The 23,263-nt window shown below is 38.5% G+C and overlaps 1 long non-coding RNA gene across 2 annotated transcripts in view; it reads left to right on the top strand.

Annotated features, from left to right (window-relative positions):
- Positions 1 to 15,362: 15,362 nt before the first annotated feature.
- LOC148647014 (uncharacterized) overlaps positions 15,363 to 23,263 on the top strand; it is a 59,255-nt gene continuing 51,354 nt past the window's right edge. Inside the window, exon 1 of one of the 2 annotated variants that reach the window (XR_015927738.1) lies at positions 15,363 to 15,467. This is a non-coding gene — a long non-coding RNA (uncharacterized LOC148647014). Of the gene's footprint in view, positions 15,468 to 16,604; positions 16,676 to 23,263 lie in introns of those variants that run through there. The other variant, XR_015927739.1, reaches the window with a different exon arrangement.

The following is a 23,263-nucleotide window of genomic DNA, read 5'->3' on the forward strand; positions in this document are numbered from 1 at the left end:
GCGGTATAACTCAAACAGAGCACACACACAGGTACTAATACACAAGAATACATTTATTAATACATAGAATATGCATATAAACCTAACAGATCTTATCGTGAGAGTTAGCAGAATACAAAAGGTATATATTCATTCAGTTACAAAGAGTTACACATATCAAGAGGACATACAGTGCCTTGCGAAAGTATTCGGCCCCCTTGAACTTTTCAACCTTTTGCCACATTTCAGGCTTCAAACATAAAGATATAAATTTTTTATTTTATGTGAAGAATCACCAACAAGTGGGACACAATTGTGAAGTGGAACGAAATCTATTGGATTTTTGAAACTTTTTTAACTAATAAAAAAATGAAAAGTGGGGCGTGCAAAATTATTCGGCCCCTTTACTTTCAGTGCAGCAAACTCACTCCAGAAGTTCAGCGAGGATCTCTGAATGATCCAATGTTGTCCTAAATGACTGATGGTGATAAATAGAATCCACCTGTGTGTAATCAAGTCTCTGTATAAATGCACCTGCTCTGTGATAGTCTCAAGGTTCTGTTGAAAGCGCAGAGAGCATCATGAAGACCAAGGAACACACCAGGCAGGTCCGTAATACTGTTGTGGAGAAGTTTAAAGCCGGATTTGGATACAAAAAGATTTCCCAAGCTTCAAACATCCCAAGGAGCACTGTGCAAGCGATCATCTTGAAATGGAAGGAGTATCAGACCACTGCAAATCTACCAAGACCTGGCCGTCCCTCTAAACTTTCAGCTCAGACAAGGAGAAGACTGATCAGAGATGCAGCCAAGAGGCCCATGATCACTCTGGATGAACTGCAGAGAACTACAGCTGAGGTGGGAGAGTCTGTCCATAGGACAACAATCAGTCTTACACTGCACAAATCTGGCCTTTATGGAAGAGTGGCAAGAAGAAAGCCATTTCTCAAAGATATCCATAAAAAGTCTCCTCTAAAGTTTGCCACAAGCCACCTGGGAGACACCCCAAACATGTGGAAGAAGGTGCTCTGGTCAGATGAAACCAAAATCGAACTTTTTGGCCACAATGCAAAACGATATGTTTGGCGTAAAAGCAACACAGCTCATCACCCTCAACACACCATCCCCACTGTCAAACATGGTGGTGGCAGCATCATGGTTTGGGCCTGCTTTTCTTCAGCAGGGACAGGGAAGATGGTTAAAATTGAGGGGAAGATGGATGCAGCCAAATACAGGACCATTCTGGATGAAAACCTGTTGGAGTCTGCAAAAGACCTGAAACTGGGATGGAGATTTATCTTCCAACAAGACAATGATCCCAAACATACAGCAAAATCTACAAAGGAATGGTTCACAAATAAACGTATCCAGGTGTTTGAATGGCCAAGTCAAAGTCCAGACCTGAATCCAATCGAGAATCTGTGGAAAGAGCTGAAAACTGCTGTTCACAAACGCTCTCCATCCAACCTCACTGAGCTCGAGCTGTTTTGCAAGGAAGAATGGGCAAGAATTTCAGTCTCTCGATGTGCAAAACTGATAGAGACATACCCCAAGCGACTTGCAGCTGTAATCGCAGCAAAAGGTGGCTCTACAAAGTATTAACGCAAGGGGGCCGAATAATTTTGCACGCCCCACTTTTCATTTTTTTATTAGTTAAAAAAGTTTCAAAAATCCAATAGATTTCGTTCCACTTCACAATTGTGTCCCACTTGTTGGTGATTCTTCACATAAAATAAAAAATTTATATCTTTATGTTTGAAGCCTGAAATGTGGCAAAAGGTTGAAAAGTTCAAGGGGGCCGAATACTTTCTCAAGGCACTGTACGTTCAGTATATCATTCATTTAGGCCGTTTCTTGAATGAACTTGGATACAACTTCTACATTAGATACTCAAATGTACACTTGGATACAACTTCTACATTAGATACTCAAAACAAGTACATAACTCTTAGGAATTAAATTGATATCAACTGGTTGGGATAACAATTGAATTCTCGAGCTTTAATGCATTGAAGTTAAATACTCATCCAAACTCTGGGGATTCAGATCTCCTGCGGGCACAAAGAAACAGTTGCAGGCTGTTGCTGTCCAATCCGCGCTCTCTGGCTCGGTGCTGTGCGGCTTGCGACGGTGTACTGCTGATGCTCACTGACCGGCTAGTTAGTGTTGGCTGAAACAAGCAAGAATTTGTGCACAGGAGAAAAGATGACTGTGGGTCCCAACAGGTCAGGAAGAAGATCAGTTCATTCCTGATGAAGCGCTAGTTCTGAATAGTGATTCAGCTGTCCACAGTTCCGACCTGTTCACGAGGCTTGCTGCTGATGCTAACCTCAGGTGGATCCTCTGGTTACTCGTGGCAACCTCCGCTCTCGACTCTTAGAACAAAGGAAAGTTCTGGCACTCGGATACACTGGCCATTCCGTGGCTGAGTCTCAGGATGGTCAGGAGGCGCGCTGCGAGAATGTCCTGCCCTTGGGAGCCTTCTGCTCCTGGGCTGTCCTGCCCTGGAATTGTCTCGCACCCCTGGAATTCTCCTTAGAATTCTCCTACTGTAATAGTCCTTTAGAATTCTCCTTAGAAAAGTTTTTAGAATAGTTCTCCCGGCCCTCTGTGTTGCCTGTTTTTACCTGGAGGAACCTCAGCTCATTCATTGGCTAAAAGTTCCATGGGCATCAGAGTCCCACATGGGTTACTCGGCCCTACCAGTCGCTGATTGGTTGATCAAGGTGAGATTTGAGTCACTTACTCCTGACACCTAGGAATGCAGTCCAGATGTCCATCTGGCACTCCCTAGACAGAAAGGTGCCAATGGATGACCATTGATCATGATAGACAGGCTTAGCTAAGTGCATCCCCATTTGGGAGCAGTCCCTTATCAAAAGAAAACATCTTTAAATCAGCCTGCATGAATAGCTTCTCTGTGGCTGCACCACAGAGATGAAGAGTGAGATGGGGCCTCATTTGGGAAAGCACAGCAACACTTAATTATGTCTTATTAACAAGCATCCCTGCTACAGTAGCATGTCAAATGAGGTGTCCCCAAATATCTGCCTACTACAGAAATATTAGATATTGGCAGTGAATTTCCTGATGTGTGAAGCCTAGACTGAGATGATGTCTCCTACCTTGTTTATACATACTCCAGGTGCTATGATAAGCTAAGCGATGGTCAGCTTCTCATATGAGTTTGATTTGTCATCTGTACTAGCAGATGTAATTCATCATGTTTGTTTCCAATGCTGGTTCCTGTATGAATTCTCGAGACACAATGTGGACATTGAAGGTTAATGTTTTAATGATACAATCAATTAACCTGTGTTTTGGTTTGAAGACAACAACATCTCAGGACTCGTTCGAACCTCGGGATATGTAGCAGCAAGGCTTATTAAAAATACAGGAATTAAGTTTGCTGCTCCCTTGCCAGTCCCTCTCTCCCTCATCTCAGTGGTGCTGGATACAGAGAGGCCATTCCATTTGGTTCACATTTAAGGTGTTTTTCTAGCTGATAGAGTTTCCTGATAAGGAACAACTCCCAAGGCTGAGATTCTCCAGCCACCCTAACAAATGGTCATCTCTGGCACCTTACTGTCTGGGAGATTCCTTGGGAGAGTCTCATTCTCCCAGGTTGCTTACAACCCTAATGTCAGAGAGCATGGTTACTCATCCTCCACCTCGATGAGCCAATCAGGAACTGGAAGGGCAGTTTAACCCCACGTGGGTCTCGAATGCCCATGGAACATTCAACCAGTGAACGACCGTCGTTCCTCCAGATAAAACAGGCAGCACAGGGCCCAGAAGACGCTCCTCCAGGACATTCTCAGACTCAGCTCAGACAATCATGTGACGGCCAGTGTGTCCAAGTGCCAGGACTTTACTTTGTTCTAAGATTCAAGACTGGAGGTCGCCTGTGCATAACCAAAGGATCCGCCCGAGGTTAGCCAAGCAGCAAGCCTCGTGAACCCCCGGTACCCCACCGTGAACGTTCGCCTGATCAACGAGTGAACTACGGTCAGAACTGTCAACACTTGAATCTCAAGATTCAGGACTTGCGCTACATTGGGAACTAACCGATCTTCTTCCCGTCTAAAGAGTGTGACTTGCTTGAACCCGCAGTAACTTTTCATGTGGACAAACTCTCACTAGTTAAGCCAGGACTCACTAGGCGGTCTTCAGAGAGCCCACAGCTAGCTCGTTGCAGCAGAAATCTCTCCCTCCTTCTCCCCCACCTCACGCCGAACTAGGACGGCCTGGCACCGGGCCAGAGTACTCTGATTACAGCTTGAGAATTCAATTGTTACCTCAACCCCATTTGATATCAATTTAATTACTGTGAGTGATGTATTTGCCTTTGAGTATCTAGTGTAGAAGTTGTAATCAAAGTTCATTATCAAAACGGTATAAATGTATGGTATACTGAATGTATGTCCCTCTTGGTATTTGTAACTCTTCGTTATTGAATATATGCCTTTTGTTTTCTGCTAACGCTCACTATAAGATCTGTTATGTTTACAGATGCAGCCGTTCAAAACAAGCAAGTTATACTGCGGTAAAACGCGGTTTGCGATTCGCGGTAACACGGGTTACCGTATAATACGTATAATACTGCATAATTCCGCAAGTACTGTAAGATAATAGTATCCGGAATTACCACCAGGTTGAGCTAATAAAGCTCAACCTCTCATGTACAGCATTTGAGCTGTCGCCATCAACGTCTTTACCGAAGATATTACTAATAGTATTAATAATGAATTACCTTGGACAAGCTGTAAACTCAAAGTATTACGGTGGTCCACATTCTTTGAAACCGTCATTTTAAACAAAAATACTTTTTCATTAACAAAAAGTAACACTACAGCACTTCGTTGATCTAACTAACTAACAAGGACAGGATATTAACTACCCAATATGATAAAGGAATAAATGACTTTTTTGTTGATTTCTTTAGCACATTTATTTGAACATTTCCATCGATTGTACAAGCACTGAAAAAATGTCCAATCCCTAGTTCGTCAGGCATTTTCTTTTACTATAACAGACATAAGAACTCCCTTGCTTTTAACAGAGCATTTATTAATTTCTAAGAATGAAAATGATTTAGACTATGCGACACTTATCATTCAACAGGAGCTCAAAATATCACAAGGATCCTCAAGAGCGCAACAAAGACAGCAGAAAAGATATGTGTATCAGATACATGAGAATCCAAGCTTTTTTATCGATGCTTTCTTATCTACGCTAAGAAGAGTCTTTAAAATTTCTTTATCACAGAGTAAAAAGTCAAAATTCTGGGGTGTGCGTATACGAGAGAATATGGCAAGGCTTCAGAAGGGTGTCAGCCAATTAGATTTCAAGACCGGAATTATCTGTTTTATAATCGGGAATATTATATGGAATCACGTATCTAAAGAAATTAATAATGATATTAATTAAAGGATCTAAATATCTAAAAATATGTATCTATATAGCAGGTAGTATTACTGTATTCCACTTTCTTTGTAAACACGTTTTGTTAACACCCGAATCGCAGGTGGATTCTGTTTTTTGTTATGGTCTGTAGCTCAAATCCTGCTTAACTAAAAATTACACACAAGAAGAGTATTATTGGACAATGTTGTGAGGCTCTGGCGGAATTTCTCTGTAAACTGAAGAGTTATAGGGGAGACACGTTGTGTATCGCCTCTTTTTACACTTGTGTAAAAAAAACATTCCAATGTTAATGCAACACGGAAGATAATAATGTTGCGCTTTCGGGCTTGTGGTGTATTGGTCGTTAATGAAAAGATTTAATCATTTCATCTCTTTATTGTGCACATTTTTATCCACTTAGTATTGAATATTTATATGGAATTTGACCACTAAAGACCACTCAAATTTTAGTAGCTAAGCATAAAAAGCAGAGGAGCATAACGCATGTGAAAGTCATAAACGATATTAATTTAGGAACATTAACATATTGTAAAGTGTATGTTGCTGGTATTTGTATTTTGAAGAAAAAATACACACCAATATTCCATTTCTCTCTAAACATTTTAAGCATCAGTCTTACATGTGGTTGACCTTCTGACCATATTACTCTATCTGTATTGCTGTTTCAAAGCGTGCCACATGACTTTCTTTGGTGGAATGATGGCTTAAGTGACTGATTTTCAGTGTAAGCATGACGTTGGGTGTTCAAATCCAGGAATCGCTATGAGTTTTCTTTTAACAAATAAACATTTCTTTGAAAAACTAAAATAGCAAATATTATGGACACTAAAGTATATTGACATTTTTTATATTTGAAAATATCACATGTGCGTACTGTATGTACAAAGTGGTACCGCAGGTACATATCCATGTGAGCCCGAATGCCCTACATTAATGTGTATTCGCCTGGCGCTGCGTGGTTTTCATCACTCTCTGTTGGAGTGCTGTCTGTGACAAATTAAACCGTTTTCACAGATATTTTCAAAGTAAAAGGGGGCGAGTCTTCCACCAAAAAACACCTCCCCCCAAGGACACATGTTTTCTTATAAAAACAGATTCACATCGCAAAGCTGTGTCAGTCTTCTGTGTAAAAAAAATCGGTTTGAACACCATTGGTGCTGTTTTTAATAAGCTGCTGAGTAAAAGCATAGGAATCTTCCTGCTGTTAGCAGTATTGTGTATATAAAATTTAAAAAAACTTGCAGCTTACTCAAAAGATTCTAAGATGATCACGAGGAAGTGTATTGCATGTCTAATGGTCTAACAAAAACTACAGTATGCTTAAAAGTTGTTAAACCGGTTTTTATTTTTCAGCACAGACAACTTTGCCTGCTAGAGCGCCACAATTCACACTCAACCACATCACAGATCAGTCCCTGTGTATGAGATATTGCTGTTTGATCTTTGATCTGAGCTTAAATAGAGAGCTTATCTCTATTAATATAACTATCGAGTGGTATTAAATGCAACTTTTTTTGTATAAATGACACTTTTCTAAAATTTATTTAAAAAATAAAAATGATTACTCTAACCTTTCCACGTTTGATCCCATGAGGAAGTAGTATACGCTCCTGCTTTAACGATGGTATGAAAAATAAATCTAAATAGTGAGAAAGCCATGCTTAAAGTGAATTAAGGGACTTAGAATGCAAAGATAATGATTTACATTGCGTTGTCAGATTGTGAACCAATAAATGCATTTTAAAGACCACAAGTTGTGAAAATGTTCACATCTTGCACATAGAACTATCAGTGAGCTAATTCTCTTTTTTTAAATCTCCAGTTTTTCATAGATGCGGAATTATGCACTAGCTGGAATCCGAGGGGATCGCTGTGTACACATGTTGTGATATTTAGATATTTCGAAATAATGCCACCTCGCAGCAGTCCTGGAGGGGATGGCCTGCCAGGCGTTGCTGGATATACCCAGAGACCAGCAGTACAACTACACGGCGTTGGCGTCGGCCCTCTGGAGGCGTTTCAGCAGGAGAGGGGAGGCGCCAGGACTGCTGCGGGTGAGATTGGCCTAACGCTGCCGCCTAGCGGGAGAGCCACTGGGTCCGATCGCCACAGATGTTGCCTACTTAGCCCGCCAGGGTTATCCTACTCTCCTGGAGGAGGCCCACTGGGAGATAGCTCTCCAGGCGTTCCTCTGGGCCCTGGGGCCAACTGAGGTGCAGCACCACATGATGCTGGCTGCGCCGGTCTCCTTGGAGCAGGCCCTGGCTCTGGCTGAGCAGGCTGATGCCATATTTGTGTCTTTACTGTGCCCGTTTTAGTTTTGAATATTTATATGGAATTTTACCACTGAAGGGAAATCTTAGTAGCTGAGCATAAAAAGAATAGGAGCATAACGCGTGTGAAGGCCATAAACAATATTAATTTTGTAACATAAACATACAGTATTACAGTATATGGCTGGTCTCGGTACTTTAAAGAAAAAATACACACCAGTATTCCATTTCTCCCTAAACATTTTAAGCATCGATGTCTTTAACTAACATGTGAAATAACGTGTATAAAAAGTGGTAGTTTTAAGCTTTTCTGCGAATACGCTCAATTCAACAAGCATACTTTTAGAATTTGATTAATAGTGAATATAATATGGAATCGTGTATCTAAAGAAATTAATAACGATATAATTATATTCATGTACTACAACACAATAGTACATGCTTTACAATGTCTGTTGATACTGTTTGTGTAGGGCTGTTTCTCCACTCCTCATGTGACCTTGTGGGTGGTACTATGGTTTAGGTGCCTGACTTGTAAACCACAGGTTGGGTGTTCAAATCCAGCTGGCACCATGACTTCTATTTTAACAAACATTTCTTTAAAAAAATAAAATAGCAATATTATGGACAATTAATTGACTTTTTATATTTCTAAATATCACAATGTTCGAATTTAAGTCATTTTTAATAACAATGAATAGTTGTAAATTGTAAATACAAAATTTACATTGGCATTATTATTTTTTCACTTGAGTGCATGGAGGATTGTCCGCTGTCAGTGAGAGCAGATTTTTATAGAGAAATGGAGGCTGTACAGTATGCGTTACAATATAAACATTTACTGTCAAACTTTAAATCAGCAACTGATTGTCAAAGTGCAATGAAATCTATTACTTGATTCTTATGGACGCCCGGTCCTGCCAGGGATGAAAAAAAAACATGCAATCGCGTATCTAAAGAAATAACAGTATAACTATGTTCATGCACAAACAGTAGCATGTTACATTATTAGTTTGGGTGTCTCCTCTTGCCAGAAAGCTCTAAATTGCATTTTGAGTGTGGTTTCTGACTTTTTTAAAATTACAACCCATAAATAAAGCTGATACTGTTTACTGTGGCTTAGACATTGCACGACTTTAAAACCTATAAAAGCAGATTTCGAGAGTTAATAACCACTTTTTATGCGCGGAAAAACGGGTGATCTTTTGCAGCTGTTTCACTGTTTTAAACGAATAAGAAATTAGATTGCTCATAAATCTAATCACTTATTCTACATAAACACAGCGTAATTGCTCTCTGAAAATGCTCTTTTTCTTGTTCGTTTTGGAGACATTGATCGAAACTGATTTGAGATGTCAGAACGGATTTATTTTCTGTGTATTTCTGTGTGCGCATTTCCTACATTGCTTTATTTGTCGAGATTTTAACTTTATATTTAGGCTCAGGATTTCAACTATAAATCGTACACTAATTACTAGCAGTAAATAGTGATGTTTTGCTCCCTCTTACCACAGAAATATATATGTATTGTAGCTGGAATGCACTTTTTTTCGTACGTCTCTACCTACTGCGACTCCAACAGGGTATGGTTAAAGATGGCAACAAGTCAGTCACCCAGAGTTGGGGGGTGGGTCTTTCCGCCTCCATAACTAAAATGCCAAATAGGAGTGGCGCAGCATGGTTTTCATCACTCTCTGCGGGAGTGCTGGCTGTGATGAATTAAACCGGTTTCACAGGTATTTTCAAAGTAGAAGGGGGCAAGTCTTCCAGCGAAAGACACCCCCCCCCCCAAAACCCCTTTTTGAAAGATTCCCTTCCCCCCACAGAAAGACAGACAAATGTTTTCACTGCTTATTAGTATATTTAGCTGAAAAGCTGTACAACGCAAGAATTTCGTTACTCTAGGAGGTTTCGTGAAAAAGCTATAGGCGTTTTTTATTTTTAAACACATTTTAGCAAAGTCATGTACTATAAAAGTATGGTAATTAAAAACCATTAATACTTTCGCTTGGGTTTAAATAAAATTGATGTTTTGTCTTTTGGCTAGACTTGACTATTTAGCCATGAGATGTACAATAGATTGTCATTAAACAACTTTATGTTTATTAATCTTCCTTGTTATGCACAGTGGGAATGATAATGTAATGAGAATTAATTTAATCACAGAGTGCTCATAAGCTGATACCCTGGATTCTCTCCAGACACAGCTGTATGAGCTCCACCAGTCAGGACAGGAGGCTCTACTGTACACAGAGAGGGGCGGGAGGGGGGAACAAGCTGCCCAGCCATGTGGTTGAAGCTGATACCCTGGATTCTCTCCAGACACAACTGTTTGAGCTCCACCAGTCAGGACAGGAGGCTATACTGTACACAGAGAGGGGTGGGAGGGGGGAACAAGCTGCCCAGCCGTGTGGTTGAAGCTGATACCCTGGATTCTCTCCAGACACAGCTGTTTGAGCTCCACCAGTCAGGACAGGAGGCTCTACTGTACACAGAGAGGGGCGGGAGGGGAGGACAAGCTGCCCAGCAGTGTGGAATGCTACAGAACCGTAAACAGACAATACACACTAGCCGAATTTTTGACCAAGAGATCCAGACACAGCTGGATGAGCTCCACCAATCAGGACAGGCAAATAAGATACACTCTACAGGCATTCACAACAGCGACATATCATAAAACATTTGCACATATTGTTAAATTATTACTTGTTTTTCAGGAAGTTAAAAAACACTTGAATTACTTATCCAGTCTCTCGAAATAAAATTATTTTTCAAGCAATGTAATGCAAGATGCTTTATAACGTCGGGCAATGTGTTTTTTTTTTAGCTGACATTGACAGCCACATCTTAAATCTTTTTTCTCTATTTGAATTGTGGTGATTCAAATAAGTTGGGATAACAAATGGTCTCAAAGTCACTGAGCTCACAGAGCTTCAACAACAGATGACAACTTCCTTAGTCCTTTCCTAGTCTTCCTAAAATTGTTAAACGGGGTGGGGGGCACTCCGGAATGCGAGTTAGATTATGAATGAATAAAAACATTTTATTAAAAACACGTTTGCGTTTGTTTGGGAGCTATGTTATGTATTTTTCATATATAAGATATAATGATGTGTTCCTGCTTTCACATTGCACAACTTTAAAAGCTATAAAAACAGGTTTCGATTTGTGTCTTTTTTAAAGCTGCCTTTATTTTCTTCTCCGTCATCACCTGCCAGCCGGCTCTCCCGCACCCCGACCAGAGAGAGCCACACGACCAGCCCCCCGAGAGAGAGAGAGGGCGAGAGTGTATCTTCTTTTTAGTTTTGTAGCCAAAGGGCCTTGCAGATCAGATCAGATTCCCTTCCCCCCACGGAAAGACAGACACATGTTTTCACTGCTTAGTAGTCCTTATTCAGAGGGAAATGTGGTGACGTCACCGCGCTGGCGAGCAGCTCCTAGAGAAAAAATCGACTTTATTTAAACTCCAACGAAAGTATTACTGGTTTTTAATTACCGTACTCTTATGGAACATGACTTTGCTTAAATGTATTTAAAAATAAAAACAATTACGATTGGCATGCCTGTATCTTTTTCACGAAACCTCGTAGAGAGAAACCTCCTTTTTCACAAAACCTCCAACAGAGCTGCTCAACCGGCTTTTATCGGCCACCTCAAGTGTCAGGTGTAAGCGATAAATATATTTAGCTGAAAAGCTGTACAACGCAAGACATTTCGTTACTCTAGGAGGTTTAATGAAAAAGCACATTGTGCTGCTGTAATACAGTTTTAAATAATTAAAAGTCTAAACAGTATTAGCTTATTTATGGGTTGTAATTTAAAAAAAGTCAAAAACCGCACTCAAAATGCAATTTAGCGCTTTCTGGCAAGAGGAGACACCCAAACTAATAATGTAACATGCTACTGTTTGTGCATGAACATAGTCATACTGTTATTTCTTTAGATACGTGATTCCATGTTTTTTTTTAATCCCTGGCTGGACCCGGCGTCCATAAGAATCAAGTAATAGGTTTCATTGCACTTTGACAGATCGTCTTTAAATCAACTGTTGATTTAAAGTTTGACAGTAAATGTTTATATTGTAACGCATACTGTACAGCCTCCATTTCTCTATAAAAATCTAAAAGATCATTTGCGCAGCCAAAGAGGCGGGCGAATGCACTACAATAGATTAGCATACTGTAGAGGAAAACAGTATAGGCATCGTTGATACGAGGACTTTTGAAACCAAATTTCCCAATTTTAATATGTGCTTTCTATATTTATTGTCAATTAATTGTCCATAATATTGCTATTCTATTTTTTTAAAGAAATGTTTGTTAAAAGAAAAGTCATGGCTCCAGCTGGATTTCAACACCCAACCTGTGGTTTACAAGTCGGGCACCTATACCACAGTACCACCCACAAGGTCACGTGAGGAGTGGAGAAACAGCCCTACACAAACAGTATCAACAGACATTGTAAAGCGTGTACTATTGTGTTGTAGTACATGAATATAATTATATCGTTATTAATTTCTTTAGATACACGATTCCATATTATATTCCCTATTAATCAAATTTTAAAAGTATGCTTGTTGACTCCGGTATCGAGCATATTCGCAGAAAAGCTTAAAACTACCACTTTTTATACACGTTATTTCACATGTTAGTTAAAGACTTTGATGCTTAAAATGTTTAGGGAGAAATGGAATACTGGTGTATATTTTTTTCTTTAAAGTACCGATACAAGCCATATACAGTTTACATACTGTAATACTGCATGTTTATGTTCCAAAATTAATATCGTTTATGGTCTTCACACGCGTTATGCTCCTATTCTTTTTATGCTCAGCTAATTAGATTTCCCTTCAGTGGTAGAATTCCATATAAATATTCAATACTGAAACGGGCACAGTAAAGACATTAAATATACTGTACATATACAGTATATACTGTATACAGTACAGTTTTGCATACAGTAACATGTTTATGTTCTTAAATCAATATCTTTTATGAGCATGTGAAAGGCATGGTGAATCTGAGAATCTTAAAAAATTACTGTACTTTGCATGATTGGAAACAAATTTGTGATTGGTCAATGAAAAAAAGAATGTGGACCAGGGCAATACTTTGAGTTTACAGCTTGTCCAAGGTCATTCATTATTTACTTTCGGTATCATGCGGTACTATGTGAGAATATACGGTATTAATACCGTAACTTGCAGTACACCGTGTCAAGGGCACCACAAAATAATGCGGTATTGCTTGCTTGTTTTGAATGGCTGCATCAGTAAGAATATTCGTGCGTAGTCTAAAATATGGCATTAAGCACTTAAACTTAATATGGTCAGTAACAGTAAACAGTAACATGCTCAGAAGGAGCACGTAAAAACCACATATAAGACTTTGACGCGTAAAATGTTTTGGGAGAAATGGAATACTGGTGTGTATTTTTTCTTTAAACTACCAAGACCAGCAATATACAGTACAATATATGTTTATGTTCCTAAATTAATATCTTTTTATGAGCATGTGACAGGCATGGTGAATAGGATATTCTCAATACTTACTTTGTATGATTGGAAACTAATGCGTGATTGGATCAACGAAATGCTGTGGTGTTACTTTTTGTGAATAAAAAAATAAAGTATTTTCGTTTACAAAGATGGTTACAAAGAATGTGGACCAGAGTAATACCTTGAGTTTACAGCTTGTCAAAGGTCATTCATTATTAATACTGTTATTAATATCTTTGGTAAAGTATTTATGTAAAATTTATTTTGTAGTTTAGTATTTAGGTAAAATATTTATGATAAAGGTGGTAGGTTGTGTACTTTTGTCCAACTGAGCAATCTTGCTTTCATAAAATATACCAACTTTTTAATGTATAATGATTAACATGCTGTAATGCACAGTATAAATTTAAAAGTCTAAAGAGTATACAACTTATATTCTTAATTGAATAAAGATTGTCCCTCAGCAGTGATCGGGATTCGCAACCGGGTGTTTTCTGGTGACAGCTCCACCTGCCGGTTTTACAAGGTGATTCTGGATACTATTAACATAATCTAATCCGGATCTAATTTGCATATGGTAATATCGGTATACTGCGACACGCCCACTGTACCTACTTGATATAGGTATTATGTGACAATTGTGCTATCACGTGAGCACATAAAGTACACAAGAATCACTAAGTCATAATTACAAGATAATTTTACAATAAGGGTGAGGATTTTTTTTTCTTGTTGGCAGCAATGCGCTTCCGTATCTTTCAGGTTTACTACCAGAATGAGAAAATGTATATTTTGTCTTGATACAAATTTTAGCAATGAATAATCAAGAAACAATTTAACTCTAAATTATGATAATAAAAAATATATTTCACACATATTGTACTGTAGTAGCTTTAAAACCATACTGTATTTACTGTGTATAATGGGCATATTTATATACTGTGATACACAGTACTGCACAGTTCAAAGACGTACTGGAAGGTTAATTGTTTAATTAAAATTGGCTCTGGAGTGAGTGTGTGTATCTGGATAAATTATTATTTGTGATGGTATCATGATTAAGAGGGATTTGCCTTACAAACAACTGCCAATTCAATGTGCTGCATGTATAGGCTGCAAAGGAACAATTGAAGTTTAACACAAGGCAATCAGCAATCCAATAGCCTGTAACACTCGTTTTTCCTGTACTGTAGTTTTAAAATGTTTTAAAAAGACTACACATTAACTAGGAAACACGTTTTATAGTTTTAAAACAACTACACATTAACTAGGAAAAAAGGCAGCTAAAACATGTATAAAAATGAAAATTTAGATTTAAAATTTTGTATTTTAAAAATATACATAGTGGCATTAAAATCTGTATTTAAAACTAAATTTAAAACATGTTCTATACATTTAAAAACACAACTGCAATTTCTGTTCAAAAGCATTTTTAAATTATCTTGTTGTTTGAAAGGTATCTTGAAATGTTTGATCTGTTGATATGGAGGATTATTCATGTTATTAGTTAGTATTCAGAAATGTGAATATAGTTTACAAATTTTATTAGCGTAGAGATTGTTTAATATACATGATTGCCATGGTTGATGTCAAAGTGTGCCAAACAATGAGGAAGAGGGCATGATACTGAAAATCCATCCCCCTCCCTCAGGCAAATCTGTCTATTCCAAATTACAAACATAGTGGGATGTATCATCCCAACCCTTTCTAATAAACAAAATGTTTGTAAAAAAGTTTGATTAGGGAGCCGCATTCACAGAGTTTTCTACACAACCGTGTGTTTGTGTGTTTTCCTCAAGACCAGCCCATTTTAAATATTCTTATACTACCCCACCTCTGGGTATGAAACAGTAATATTAATAAATTTCAGAATACTATATATACAAGGGAATAATTTTTTGGAAAGGAGACTTCTAATCCAAAATGTCCCTCTTAAAAATACATTTTGAGTTAAATGTGTGAGAGTCACTACAAAAATGTTTATTTAATGTCTAAAATTTTTCAACAACCAAAGCTGAAGTTAAAATTATAGATAGAAATGTATAAAAATACAAAGGAAAATCTGAAATTCCTTTTATGTAATTCCTTTGTCAGCCAGGTATTATGATACCCTTCTCCATTTTCATACAGTATATATTGATGTAAATGTTTGTGTGAAGGCAAGGGGTTGGTGTGCACACGGAAATTCTACAAAATCAAAGGCCTGCCTTTTACAGGAATCCAAAACTGAAAGTGCAAGTGTCTTTTGTTGTTGAGCTGTTTAGTTCAAATGTGGATGAAGGCTAAACCAAGGTACAGTTTCTTCCGTTTCTTTATACCCTGGAATACATATTTATCACAAAACTATTTTCACTTTAGCTGTGGAAGGCTGCATCATTATGTAATATATTTTGAGAGTCAAAAGATCTGAAATATATATTTTTCCATTTTAATTTTTTTCCAATTACCTATAGACATGGGTGGTGTAGTGGTGCAGTGGTTAGTTTTACTGCCTCATAGTACTGGGGCCCTGGGTTCTATTCGTAGGATGCTATCAATGTGGGGTTTGTATGTTTGATGGTTCACATGAAAGATTCAGAAATTACAGCATCATCTTGATTGCTTTTTGTAACTCTTCCCCATTTCTGCACGTTAACCACCAGAAAAAATGCAGGAAGTCACTCTTGCTAAATGAAAGACAGTAGGAGTACTTTAAAGGATATATTGTATCTGATTGTATCACAAAGGTTCCCCCTCATCTCAATGCCAGCATCTGCAGATAAAAGATATGGCACTGAAATTAGGAAAGTCAGCATTGCATCTTCTTTTTAGTTCTTAGTTTAGTTCATTATTTCATTGGAAGTAACCACGTTGGAGGCAAAGGTTCTATGATTTTGAGCTGATGTCACTCGTGGAGTCCACTGCTCTTCCTTATTTGTATTTTAGATCACAAGGTTTGAAGGACAGGTTGGGAGGAGTTTGATACGTTTGTTTGTTTTGTGTGTTCTGCAGGATCTGAATTCAGAACAAAGGATATTGTTTTACAGATATTCAAAATTGAAAGTGCAGTGTTTCAACAGCCAAAGCTGACAAGTTAAAATTAGATATAGAAAAGTATAAAAATATTCTGCTTGTTTTTATTTTTTAATGCAATGAGAAGCAGAAACTGTATTATGTACAATACGTTTGAAGGACAGGTGGGGAGGAGTTTGATACGTTTGTTCAAAGTATCTCTATCTCTTTATACCCTGGAATATATATTTAATTATATTTAAAACAAAACTATTTTCACTTAAGCTGTAGAAGTCTGCATTGTGTAATGCATTTTGAGAGATTTTATTTTTTTTCCTATATTGTTTATATTTCAAATTGCCTATAGGTATGTACGGCATAGTGTTGCAGTTCTTATCATTGCTGCTGTGCAGTACTGGTGCCCTGGGTTTAATTTGCAGGATTCCCTAGGTTCAATTCTCCCTGTGTTTGTGTGGGTTTCGTCGGGGTATCCCAGTCTTGTACCTGTGGTAGGTTAATTGTTTTCTGGAAAAACTGTCCCTGGTGTAAGTGTCTGTATGTGCCCTGTGATGGACTGTTGTACCTTGCAAAGTTTATCCTTGATTGCCTGTTGCTTGCTGGGATGGGCTAAAGCTGACCCGTGATCCTTAACTGGATAAGTGTTAGGAATCCCTGGTGGGAAGATACACGGATCCTGTGCAGACGCAGGCATGGGTGATAGATGAGGCAGGCGAACAAACCAAAACGAGAGGCAAGGTCGTAGTCAAAAGGCGAAAGGCAAGTCGTAATCCAGGAAGTTCTCCGGTAGCAGACAGTCCGAGGCGAGAGGCGAGGTGCAAAGTCGAAAAGGCAGAAGGGGAATCCAAAATCCAGAATAAACGTGGTACGGGGAAAAAACGCCAGGTAGAGCTCTCAAGGAGTAGACTCAATACCGAGCAGTGGGAAACAGGTGAAGAGGGTATAAATAGCAGTGCGCACCGCACCGTGAGTGTGCGCAGGTGGTTTAACTCGTGCGGCGGCGTTTGTTACTAATCACCCGCTGCTGGGGCTGATTAGCTCGCTTACGATTTGATCTTAACTGCCTGGTGGTCGTGACAATAAGGCAGTGTGAAAATGGATCACTGGATTGTCTATAAGCTGCTAAGATGTTGTTTTCACTGCTTTTTTCAACAATATATCACCACATTATTGTATAAATTATTGTTTAAACTGCTGTATACAGGTTATCTTTAGGTAAACTGAGAAATGTTGAATTTTGGAATTATGATATATTTCAATTGAAAGGTAGAGTAGTAAGTAGTGTCACATCAAATTTGGTTAAATGATTATTGTACAGAGAATTCCATACTGTTTCCATATTTTTTAAATAGCTTTTCCACGTGGACAATATGTTATATTTATTTTTATGAATTTATTTTGCTGGTACTATACATTACACTGGAACATCAAAGACATTACGTAAATAAAATATTAGTGCAGACAGTTTTATAGTACACTGTTCTTTTCTATATTTAAGCAGATGTAATATTTTAGCTTCAGACTGCCTGCTTTTCCTTAAATACATGTAGGCTTGTGAAAATGTTTAATTATGAAAATGCTATGCTACTGTATATGATCTAGAGTATATGCTTATTGAATATAAAGTAGTTTAGGTATGAAAATGTTATAAGTATCTAGCATTTACGTTAACTGTAGCATGACTTGTCTAAAATGTGATACAAAAAACAATGATCAAGCATTGGGGTATTCAATGAAGAATCTAATATTACTTTCGTATAACAAATTACACATTTTGAAAATTAAAAGGCATGGCGATCAAATTTCTTTTCTAATTTATTGTTCATGAATTTGACTAGGCCTAGTCAAAGAACATTTCATTTGTATTTGTCATTTTATTTGTATTGTTGTCGAACAATGATTCTAAGTTGTTTCATTGTTGATTACTTTCTTCATCCAGAAGCAAACAAAACTTGATGATCAAATATGTAATTGACTTATAGGTATGGAAGTGATTTTTCAAAGAAACTGTTGATTGTTTTCTGAAATCATTTTCTAATGTTATGACTGTGTTTTCAAAGTCTGCTTAGCTTTGTTGCCTTAGATCGAATGAGACATACAGTGGTGTGAAAAAGTGTTTGCCCCCTTCCTTATTTTTGTCTTATTTTTTTGCATGTTTGTCACACTGAAATGTTTCAGATCATCAATCAAATTGAAATATTAGACAAAGATAACACAAGTAAACACAAAATGCAGTTTTTAAATGAAGGTTTTTATTATTAAGGAAAAAAAAATCCAAACCTACATGGCCCTGTGTGAAAAAGTGATTGCCCCCTAAACCTAATAACTGGTTGGGCCACCCTTAGCAGGAACAAATGCAATCATGCATTTGCGATAACTGACAATGAGTCTTTTACAGCGCTGTGGAGGAATTTTGGCCCACTCATCTTTGCAGAATTGTTGTAATTTAGCCATTGGAGGGTTTTCGAGCCTTAACCGCTTTTTTAAGGTCATGCCACAACATCTCAATCGGATTCAGGTCAGGACTTCTACTAGGCCACTCCAAAGTCTTCATTTTGTTTTTCTTAAACCATTCAGAGGTGGACTTGCTGGTGTGTTTTGGATCATTGTCCTGCAGCAGAACCCAAGTGCGCTTCAGCTTGAGGTCATGAACAGATGGCCGGACATTCTCCTTCAGGATTTTTTGGTAGACAGCAGAATTCATGGTTCCATTTACCACAGCAAGTCTTCCAGGTCCTGAAGCAGCAAAACAGCCCCTGACCCATCACACATTTTCTTTCTGTCCTTTTGTTCTCACTTTCCCTTTCTGCTGGAGCATCCTAACCCTTAATCGTTCGGGCCTCCTAGAGAGTTCCCCCTCTCTCAGGTCTCTTACGCATGGACCCTTCCACTTTCTAACAGGTTCATCATTGAATGTACAGTAGAACCAGTGAATCACATTCTTGGATTACATTCTGATTGTGTATAGAAGCAGTAAAATGCAAACCAGGTGCTTGACTATATGGCAAAAAGTGTGAAATTTAAATGCAGGAAAGTTATGCTTGAGCTCTATAATATATTATTAAGACCAAATATACAATACTTGGCTTGGATCCACTCTGTAGCCAAAGCTACAGAGCTACAGAGGTATTCAGTGTTTGTGACCACACCACAGAGAAGGTATTGTAGTCTTCAAAGGAGTTCAAAGAAGAGTAACAAAAATACTCCTGATCTGAAGAGACTGTCATATATAGATAGGTTGAGGTTAAGGAAATTAAATCTCTTCAATCTGGAACAGAGGAGATTGAGAGGAGATTTGATTCAACCCAGGAGACTGTTTCATACTCAGGAGTGAAGCAAAGACACAGTCACAATTAGAAACTTAAGGGGAATAAAACTAGGATAATGAAACACTTCTTTACTCAAAGAGTAGTGTGTATGTGGAACTGGCATCCTAGCCAGGTGGGTGAGACCCAATATCACCTTTATGAAATAGTTTAAATCTTCTACATAGCGATTATACTGTTAAATTTGATAAAATCTCAGAGTGTTTATTTTCTATGTTGGTTCATTTTGCGAAGACATGTATATTGCTACTACGGTCTGTCTCCAAGGTGCCAACGGTTTAAATTTGGCTTTCTCAGGTAGCTACATTTTTACCTCTAAAAAACTAACATATGATCTCCATTTGAGACCTGAACATTTTGGATTTGGAGGGCTATACAGTGCTGTTCCCATATGCGACATTACATCATTTTGTAATTTGTCTTTTCTTTGTAACACTGGACATGACGCTGCCCTGCTGGCTATCTGATTGTTAATGATGGGTATGCTGTAAACCGAATTGTTGTTACTGATATTATTAAAAACAAATAAAAAGAATATTTAAAAAAATCTGAAATTTTGAATTCAGTTAGCTATTAAACTATCAAGTAAGCAGAATGTGGTGAATGTCCTTTCATTTGTGGACCTTTCTTGTTATGCAAGAATAATATAATTCAGAATGATTTAGTACAGATGCAGCCATTCAAAACGAGTGAGGTACACCAGGGTACAACGCGGTGGGCGTGTCGCATCAGAACGCGGTATGACGCAGTGTAATGCGTCATATGACGTCATATCGGAAAGTATCCGGAATCACCTTGTAAAACCACCAGGAGGAGCCAATAAAGCTTAACTTCTCATGTACAGCATTTGAGCTTTTAAATTTAAACTGTGTATTACAGCATGTTAATCATCAGTCATTAAAAAGTTGGTATATTTTATGAAAGCAAGATTGCTCAGTTGGGCAAAAGTACACAACCTACCTTTATCATAAATATTTTAATTATGCAGAAATATTTTATGCATCAAAGCCTTTACTGAAGATATTACTAATAGTATTAATAATGAATGACCTTGGACAGGCTGTAAACTCAAAGTATTACCCTGGTCCACATTATTTGTAACCGTCATTTTAAATGAAAAGACTTTATTTTTTCATCGACAGAAAGTAACACCACAGCATTTTGTTGATCTAACTAACAAGGATGGGACATTAGCTAGCCAATATGATAAAGGAATAACTTTCTTTTTTTGTTTATTTCTTTAGCACATTTATTTGAACATTTCCATCGATTGTACAAGCACTGAAAAACTGTCCAATCCCTAGTTTGTCGGGCATTTTCTTTTCCTATAACAGGCATAAAAACTCCCTTGCTTTTAACAGAGCGTTTCATAATTTCTAACAACGAAAATTATTTAAACTGCGACACATTCAACGAGAGCTCAAAATACCACAAGGATCCTCAAGAGATCAACAAAGACAACAGAAAAAGATATGTGTATCAGATACTGTACATGGGAATCCAAGCTTTTTTATCTATGCTAATTTCTTCATCACACAGTGAAGTCAAAATTCCAGGATGTGCCTATATTAGAAAATATAGGACTTCTTCGAATGTGTGTCAGGCAATCAGACTTCAGGACCGGAATTATCCATTTTATAATGGGGAATATAGTGTAAAATCCTGGGTTCGGTAAAATGTTTCAGGCATTCGTGTGAAGGACAACAGAGCTTTCACTGGCCGATTATCATTATTATCATTATTATTAATAATGATATTAATTTAAGGGTCTAAATATCTAAAAATATGTATCTATATAGCAGGTAGTATTACTGTATTCCACTTTCTTTGTAAACACGGGAAAACAGATTCACAACGTGACGCTGTGTCACTGTGTAAAAAAAACGGTTTGAACACCCTATATTGTAATAAGCTGCTGAGCTAAGAATAGGAATGTTCCTGCTGTCAGAGGGGGTGGAAAGTGCCTGCGGTCATTTAATTAGTATTACAATTCGCACTGATTCCTTTGCGAATATACGGACATAAGAATATTCATGCGTGGTCAAAAAATGGCATTAAGCACTTAATATGGTCAGTAATAGTGTCACAGTAAGGTGAACCGTATGGGCGAGGAATGTTTCCTGCCACCTAGCAATACAAACGGGGTGCTAGGGCCCCTCTACATTACCACAGGTTCTGTTTATCTCCCGGAATCACCAATGCACACACAGACCAGTGACAAGCATTTGTATTGTATAAGTGCCCTTTTATTTTCTACATACATCAACACAATCTACTATTCTAAGAAGCATAAAAAAAGGGAACATCCACAACAATGAGAAAATAGTTCAAAGGGGCGCAATGAAATCCAGAAGGACAACAGTCTATTCTTCTGTAAAGTAGTGAACGGAGGCCACTACCACATTTCTTCTTAATATTGGTGAAAGTCGTTGATGGCCTGGAGACGAACAACCACTAAGGAGAGGGGTATCACCCAGTTCAATTTCCCTGTCTCCGTTCAGGTTACACTAGAAATCCTCCCACGAGCTGTACTCTATTTCCGCTCAGTTTGTTTCCATAAGCTGGGCCAGGTTCTTTGTCCTTTGCCTTCAGGTATTAAAAAGTCTCTGTACAGTACCTCTGTAACAATGCCAATGTCTCCCGATTCCTGGATTAAAAGGTCCTTGCCTCCATGGTCTCGCACTCTGCAGCTTCCCCAGCGCTGCCTGTGTCCTCTCCAGGGTCCAGTGGGTGTTTTTGTGACCCTCTGTCCTGTCTCCGGTGTTTTTATCCCTCTGCTAAGCCAATCCCTTTCAGGGGATTTTCCACAGTCCCTGACAGAATCGTGTTTTCCCAGTATTTTTCCAGGAGGATGCCGAGCAAGGTGTCATGGGACCTTATCAGTTCATTGTTCACTCTCCGGCTCTCTCTCCTCCTCCTTTTGTCTGGCTAAACTGGCTCTGAGACTCCTCACACCTCCAAGTCTCGATACCTAATTGTTCCTGCTAGGTGGTATTCATTGGGACAACTGCAGTCGCCCCCCTGTTAGAGAGGCAACATTGACACCACCCTGGAAATCAACATAACCTAATCACCCAGCCTTTTACTGCCTTATTGGCCCATATCCTGCAACACTAATCAACATAGCCCAATCAATCCCCACCCTGACTGCCTTAACGGCCCACATTCTGTGACAATAGTAAACTGTAACATGCTGTAACAAGATCGGCTAAACTGGGAAGAAAATGCTTTCAGAGAAAATGTTTCAGGTGTGAAGAACATAGATCCCCAATGCAATTTCAGCCAAACCTGTTCCCACACACCTTTCCCCACTGCCATTAAAATATACACAAAGCACTGAAATCGTTTGAGCTGATGATCATGTGTTTCCGTCAACACCTTCCAGCAGCACTCCCGTGCCCAGACGAGAGAGAGGGGTGCGGAACCAGGGAACTATTTACATGGAAAATGGGCGATCTCCCCAGACTGTCTGCCCGTTTCACTGTTACCTGGATACCTCTTTATTTAGAACTCACTCTCCCCCTGCCTGTCTTTTTTTAATCCTTCTATGCCTGGATTGCAGCGGGTAAGATATTTTTCCAAGAAAAATAGAGAAATTGAAAAAAAGAGAAATTTCACCAGAGCCTCTTCTCTTCTTGTGTCTAATTTTTAGTTTAGAAGGATTCAAGCAGGATTTTAGATGAAAGGCAGTGACATCAATCAATCCCAAATCATAATTGAACCCATTCAGAGCCTACATTACATTTTAGTGTT

Source organism: Lepisosteus platostomus, chromosome 16 (genome assembly GCF_059453375.1).
Source record: "Lepisosteus platostomus isolate fLepPlt1 chromosome 16, fLepPlt1.hap1, whole genome shotgun sequence".
Classification (NCBI taxonomy): Eukaryota; Metazoa; Chordata; class Actinopteri; order Semionotiformes; family Lepisosteidae; genus Lepisosteus; species Lepisosteus platostomus.